Raw genomic sequence first — 8218 nt, forward strand, 5'->3', positions numbered from 1 at the left:
GGCGGGCTGGATTGCCGAAAAACTCTCCATTCTGGAGTGCCGATCTGCAGTGAAAAGCTGATCGGGGCTACCTGAATTCAGCCGCGTTCAAAAAGTGCCGATAAGTGGCTTATCGGCAGCCGGCTGCCGATAAGTTTTTATAGGCAACAAAAATTGCCGATTTTTCCCACTTATCGGCGCTTACTGAATCGGGAGAGCAAATTTGGCGAAAAAATGGCAATAAACGGCTTATCGGCGCTTACTGCATGAGGCCCATAATCGGACTTCAGTCATCAGAATGAAGCAGCTGCTTCACCTGAGCAGTCCTTGTCTGAAGTGAGGAACCTGGAACGAAAGAAAAAGAAAAGGTGGGTAACTAAAGACAATTAACAATTTAAGGAGACGTAGTCGCATTTTCAACCACACACCAGAATCTGCATTTAGTTTTAAAAGAACTGTCTGAGGTTATGTCTAACATGGACTCTGTAGTCTTAGTTTATCTTTATATAAATACACTCAGGTTAACAGTTACTGTTATATACAGATGCAGCGGCCATTATCTGAACAATAACCTCGGTACATTTTGCGTTGTACCGCGTGTAGGTTGAGATATAGTCACACGTTTTGCCGCTGCAGATATAAGGGCCCATCAGATTAACCCAGCAGGGGTCCCTGCTGTGTGAGTCCAACCGGGGTGTGCCTTTCTGTAATAGACGTGCAGTAAGAGGCTGGATCAGTCACTCAAACTGTGCGCCTGTCAAAGGCGATCGTGGGGGTTTTATTTTATTTGAAACATTACAGTAATTTAGCAGGGGGTCTCCGTAGATGAACCGCATTGATTTCAGGTCCGGGGACCCCCTACTTCCTGAGATACAGGTCCCGTTTTGTGGTACCGGTATCTCCTATGCATTGAAATGTCCTGGTCACGTGACGCAAGACATTTCCATAGGAGATCATGACACCCCATAACGGGGCCTGTATCTCAGAATATAGGGGTCCCCGGACCTGAAACCAATGCAGTTCTGCTCCGGGGACACCTTGCTACATAACTGTAATGTTTAAAATTAAATATCTAGTAAGCACCAATACACAACCCACCCTGTGCCCCGGGTAGACAGAATGTTGGGGAGGGGGCTGGGATTGACCCGGCGGTCTTGGTACACGTTGGCACCAATGACAAAGTTAGAGAAAGATGGAGGGTCCTAAAAAATGATTACAGGGATCTAGGCCAAAAGCTTAAGGCAAGGACCTCCAAGGTAGTATTTTCTGAAATACTACCAGTGCCATGCGCTACTGCAGGGAGACAGTCAGAGATCAGGGAGGTTAATGAATGGCTAAGAAAGTGGGGCAGGAAGGAGGGGTTTGGGTTTTAAGAGCACTGGGACTCCTTTTCTGAGAGGTGCCATCTATATTCTAGGGACGGATTGCACCTCAATGAAGAGGGATCTTCTGTGCTAGGAGGGAGAATGCTAAAAAGGTTGGAGGAGATTTTATACTAGGATGGAGGGGGAGGGGAATGAAACAGATAATGAACTAAATGGAATAGAGGAGGATACAAGGTGGTATGGAGGTAGAATGGGGGCAAGTGCGAGTTTGACAAGCAGTGAGACACCCATAGTAAATACAGATAATACTAGAAAACTTTTAAAGACTAAACCAAGTGGGCACAGAATGGAAGGAGCAGATAAGATAATAGTACAGGCTGAAAAAAACCTTAAATGCATGCTTGCTAATGCAAGAAGCCTGACAGATAAAATGGGGGAGCTTGAATTAATAGCTGCAAGGGAGCAGTATGATATCATAGGCATTACTGAAACATGGTGGGATGAAACTCATGACTGGACAGTTAATTTAGAGGGTTATTCCCTTTTTCGAAAGGATCGAACAAATAGAAGGGGAGGTGGAGTATGTTTATGTGTTAAACCGGATCTAAACCCTATTATAAGGGATGATGTTTATGAAGGGAATGATGAAAATGTAGAGACTTTCTGGATAGAAATTAGCAGTGGAGGTAAAAGTATTAAGAAAATGTTTGTCGGAATATGCTATAAACCACCAAATATCTGTGAGATTGAGGAAGCTAAAATACTTTTGCAAATGGAAAAGGCATCAAAACTGGGTCACGTTTGCATAATGGGGGATTTTAATTATCCAGACAAAGACTGGGGCAATGAGATTAGCGTTACAACAAAAGGAAACAGGTTTTTGGGGGTGCTTAAAGACAATTATATTACCCAAATTTTTGAGGAACCAACCAGGAGAGGCGCAATACTGGATTTGGTCATATCAAACAATGTAGAAGTAATAACAAATATTCAAGTCCTGGAACATTTGGGTAACAAACATGGGGTATCATGCAGTAAGCAGCGAAAAAATGCATTCGCCAGTTTAGCAATTAGCCATGTTTTTGGCGTGTTAAACTGGCTGTATGCTGTAAGGGGCGAATCCCTGGTGAATGAATTAGCCACCACCATTTGATGATATGGCGTGTAACCGGTGGCGGGACGGCTGCCTGGCGAGAAACTGCCGAGAAGCCATCCCCTGCCGAGTTGTGTTTGCAGCCAAGAGAGATCCGCTGCTCTCTAGGCGCAAACATCATCACAATAAAAATTATTTTTAAAACAACTTTTATTCATAGTGTACATGTGCAGGGGGTCTCCGGAGTTGAACCGCATTGGTTTCAGGTCGGGGGACCCCCTGCTTCCCGAGATACAGGCCCCTTTATGGGGTGCCGGTATCCCTCTGCATTTAAATGTCCCGATCACGTGACCGCGGCATGTAAACAAAGCAGAGGGATACCGGCACCCCCTAAAGGGGCCTGTATCTCGGGGAGCATGGGGTCCCCGGACCTAAAACAAAAGCGCTTCAGCTCCGGAGACCCTCTGCACATCTACACTATGAGTAAAACACACATATCAATAAAGACTCGTTCCTTACCTTACAGGGTATCTGCTACGGTAACGAAGCAGCATGAATATTTATTTAATAATACTGTACAGTGAGCAGGGGTTCCCCCGAGCTGAACCGCATCACTTTGTGGACCAGGGACCCCCTGCTTCCCGAGTTACAGGCCCCGGTATGTGTGATCGGATGGGCAGTGTCACCGCCATGTTTATAACGTCCAATACGCTACGTGCCCGCAACAAACATGGCATCCACACTGTAACCGATGCCCCAAACCGGGTCCTGAAACTCGGGAAGCAGGGGGTCTCTGAGCCACAAATAAATGCGGTTCAGCTCAGGGGGCCCCCTGCTCCCGCACAATATTATTAAAATACATTAATGCTGCTTCATTACCATAGCGGATAGGCGCTAAGGTAATGAAGGGGTTAACACATAATAGCATGTTTATTGGGGACAAATGCCCCCAATAAACATAGCAGCAATACACAACTTACAATACAGTAATGGGCAACATTACTATTATCCACAAATGGATAATAGTGCAGTTGTCCATTTAAAATACATACACAACAATAAAGACATTAAATACATATAGCACTCACCCATGTGCGGCTGCCACGATGAAGGCCATCCTCATCTTCATCATGCCCATGCACCATCCGCTTCTGCAAAACAGACACAAGAATTAAAACATCCAATGTAATGTCCCCTAACCCCTTAATCACCATAGCGGTTATTTACCGCAACAGTCATTAAGGGGTTAACCCACCATCACCCACATACCCTCCCCCACTAACCCCCCCAACCACCCTCACCCACTACCCACAGGGGAGTCCAACCAAATACCCTTGGGGCCAATACCCCCTCCCCCAGCACATACTGTACAATAATGTGCCAAATAACTATTATCCACATAGGGATAATACATTATTTGGCCATTATTAAACACATTAAATACCGTAATAAAATAAAGAAAATTGTACTAACCTCATCAATAAGAAGGCTCCGTCGCCAAAATTATCCTTGGGGTCCATTGCCAAAATAATAAATAGCCAATACATCTCTATTACATTAACATACCAAGGAACCCCTTAATCACCTTTTCAGGTACTAACCTCAAAGGTAATTAAGGGGTGAAGCCATCCTGCAATGGCAACACCACTTATGCATAATATCCTCAATGAATTAAAAAGCAATTTCCTACACAAATCTCATGTAATCATTCAATCTGAAGCCTCAAATGCCACTTAAAACATTGCATTTACAGTGTATACATGTAGCATAACATGTAAACTACATGTACACGCTGCAAATCAATGTTAACAATACAGTAATCCAACTCAAATAGCCTGACATCACAAGAAGTATATTATGTCAGCAAATAAAGTCACCATCAATGAATTAACAGACGTGAATTACATCACTAAACAATTAAAATACCATCCATACCAATTACACAATTAACTATAGCTATCGTAACAGAGAACAAGTTCAAAACATACAAAAAAGGACACCAACAATTACAATATACTATAGCAAGCCTCTCCATAACCTACAGTACAGCATAAAGCCCAAAACTTACATCTCTCTAATAATAAAATACATTTAACACACATCTATGCATAGCAGCATAGCCACAATCATTTACAATACAGAAAATCAAGCTTTAACAACACTATCATTTCTTACCCTGTATGTATATATTTCTCTAGACATACATACATACATACATACAGTGACAAGAAATGATATGCATAAAAAAAAATGAAGACATGAAAAAGCAAAAAAAAACACATTAACATTAAATACATTTCTTTATTTAACTTACCATTACTTGCCCCCACCGACTCCCGTTGATCAGCTTACTCACGAACCAATCCACGAACAGGAAGCCATAAAAAAAAAAAAACATAAAATAATAAACATTAAAATAATAAAACACGACAATCCAGGGGTCTTCTAGTTGTAATCCATCTTCATCTGTATTCTTCTACCTTCTTCCGGGGTCTTCTTGCCGTCCGGTGCCACGCCCTGGTCTTCTTTCTTCAGAGGAGGTCCTTCCTCCTCGGCATCTGGCTTCAAAATGAGACGACATAGGCTTTTAAAGGCCTATGACATCACATTTTCGTCATATGGTTCCCACGGCCCTGATTGGGCCGTGAAAACCATATGTTTTACCGATGTAAAAAAAAATGATGACGTCATTTAAAGGCAATGACAGCACAGCCAATCAGAATGGCTTTGCTGCAATTGCCTTTAAGATGACGTCATGAAAAGACACATGGCCGGACTCACATGGTACGGCAGCCAATCAGAGCGTGGGAAGCCTATCCCTACTCTGATTGGTTCAAGTACCATGTGACAGAGGCTTTCAATGACGTCACATCCTTTCTCCCCCAAGCCTCTGTCACATGGTACTGGAACCAATCAGAGTAGGGATAGACTTCCCACGCTCTGATTGGCTGCCGTACCATGTGAGTCCGGCCATGTGTCTTTTCATGACGTAATTTTAAAGGCAATTGCAGCAAAGCCATTCTGATTGGCTGTGCTGTCATTGCCTTTAAGTGACGTCATCATTTTTTTTACATCGGCCAAAACACATGGTTTTCACGGCCCAATCAGGGCCGTGGGAACCATATGACGAAAATGTGACGTCATAGGCCTTTAAAAGCCTATGTCGTCTCATTTTGAAGCCAGACGCCGAGGAGGAAGGACCTCCTCTGAAGAAAGAAGACCAGGGCGTGGCACCGGACGGCAAGAAGACCCCGGAAGAAGGTAGAAGAATACAGATGAAGATGGATTACAACTAGAAGACCCCTGGATTGTCGTGTTTTATTATTTTAATGTTTATTATTTTATGTTTTTTTATTTTATGGCTTCCTGTTCGTGGATTGGTTCGTGCTGATCAACGGGAGTCGGTGGGGGCAAGTAATGGTAAGTTAAATAAAGAAATGTATTTAATGTTAATGTGTTTTTTTTTGCTTTTTCATGTCTTCATTTTTTTTATGCATATCATTTCTTGCCACTGTATGTATGTATGTATGTCTAGAGAGATAATTGTTGGTGTCCTTTTTTGTATGTTTTGAACTTGTTTTCTGTTACGATAGCTATAGTTAATTGTGTAATTGGTATGGATGGTATTTTTATTGTTTAGGGATGTAATTCATGTCTGTTAATTCATTGATGGTGACTTTATTTGCTGACATAATATACTTCTTGTGATGTCAGGCTATTTGAGTTGGATTACTGTATTGTTAACATTGATTTGCAGCGTGTACATGTAGTTTACATGTTATGCTACATGTATACACTGTAAATGCAATGTTTTAAGTGGCATTTGAGGCTTCAGATTGAATGATTACATGAGATTTGTGTAGGAAATTGCTTTTTAATTCATTGAGGATGTTATGCATAAGTGGTGTTGCCATTGCAGGATGGCTTCACCCCTTAATTACCTTTGAGGTTAGTACCCGAAAAGGTGATTAAGGGGTTCCTTGGTATGTTAATGTAATAGAGATGTATTGGCTATTTATTATTTTGGCAACAGACCCCAAGGATTATGCTGGCGACGGAGCCTTCTTATTGATGAGGTTAGTACAATTTTCTTTATTTTATTACGGTATTTAATGTGTTTAATAATGGCCAAATAATGTATTATCCCTATGTGGATAATAGTTATTTGGCACATTATTGTACAGTATGTGCTGGGGGAGGGGGTATTGGCCCCAAGGGTATTTGGTTGGACTCCCCTGTGGGTAGTGGGTGAGGGTGGTTGGGGGGGTTAGTGGGGGAGGGTATGTGGGTGATGGTGGGTTAACCCCTTAACGACTGTAGCGGTAAATAACCGCTATGGTGATTAAGGGGTTAGGGGACATTACATTGCATGTTTTAATTCTTGTGTCTGTTTTGCAGCAGCGGATGGTGCATGGGCATGATGAAGATGAGGATGGCCTTCATCGTGGCAGCCGCACATGGGTGAGTGCTATATGTATTTAATGTCTTTATTGTTGTGTATGTATTTTAAATGGACAACTGCACTATTATCCATTTGTGGATAATAGTAATGTTGCCCATTACTATACTGTATGTTAGGGGGGTATAGGTGTTGTTGGGTTCATATATATATATATATATATATATATATATATATATATATATATATATATATATATATATATATATATATATATATATATATTTATAAATATATATATATTTATTTAGTTAGTGTGGGGCTGGTGTGTGTATTTTTTATTATTGTGGGTAGTGGGGTGGGTGAAGGGGGTATTTGGCCCTTGGTGTTTATTTAGGGCTTGCGGGTGGGTAGCGGGAGGCCTTAACCCCTTCATGACCGTAGCGGTATTAACCGGTATTAACGAAGATTCTTTAAGTCAGAAGGGACGGAGACATCGTATCAGAATTATAAGGAATGTAACAAAAATTGCAAAAGGGCAATCAAATTATCAAAAATGGATAATGAAAAAACGATTGCAATAGAAAGTAAGGTCAACCCCAAAAAGTTCTTTAAGTACCTTAATAACAAAAAAATGAGAAAAGAAAATATAGGACCCTTTCAGTGTGAGATGGGAAGGCAAATTATTGGAGATAAGGAAAAAGCTGAGGTATTAAACAAATTCTTTGCCTCTGTGTTTACCAGGGAAGAATCAAGTTCAATAGTAGTGCCGCAGGAGGAAGCCACAACCTGCATATTAATGAACAATTGGTTAACTGAGGAAGAAGTTCATAAACGACTTGAAAAAATTAAAGTAAATAAGGCACCTGGCCCTGATGGCATACATCCAAGTGTTCTCAAGGAGTTAAGCTCAGTAATAGCCAAACCATTATATTTAATATTCATGGACTCCATTTCCACAGGCTCAGTACCACAAGATTGGCATAAAGCAGATGTGGTGCTTATATTTAAAAAGTGAGCTAGATCACTACCGGGAAATTACAGACCTGTAAGCCTGACTTCAATAGTAGGGAAACTACTTGAAGGTTTAATACGGGATAACATTCAGGAATACTTAATGGAAAACAAAATTATTAGTAATAGTCAGCATGGATTTATGAAGGATAGATCTTGCCAAACTAACCTTATTTGTTTCTTTGAGGAGGTAAGTAGGAATTTAGACCAGGGTAATGCAGTTGATGTGGTCTACTTAGATTTTGTAAAGGCTTTTGATACGGTTTCACACAAGAGGTTGGTGTACAAAATTAAGAAAATTGGACTCAGTAATAATATATGCACCTGGATTGAAAACTGGTTAAAGGACAGACAGAGGGTTGTCATAAATGGAACTTTTTCAGGTTGGGCTAAAGTCGTGAGTGGAGT

Source organism: Ascaphus truei, chromosome 6, assembly GCF_040206685.1.
Source record: "Ascaphus truei isolate aAscTru1 chromosome 6, aAscTru1.hap1, whole genome shotgun sequence".
Classification (NCBI taxonomy): Eukaryota; Metazoa; Chordata; class Amphibia; order Anura; family Ascaphidae; genus Ascaphus; species Ascaphus truei.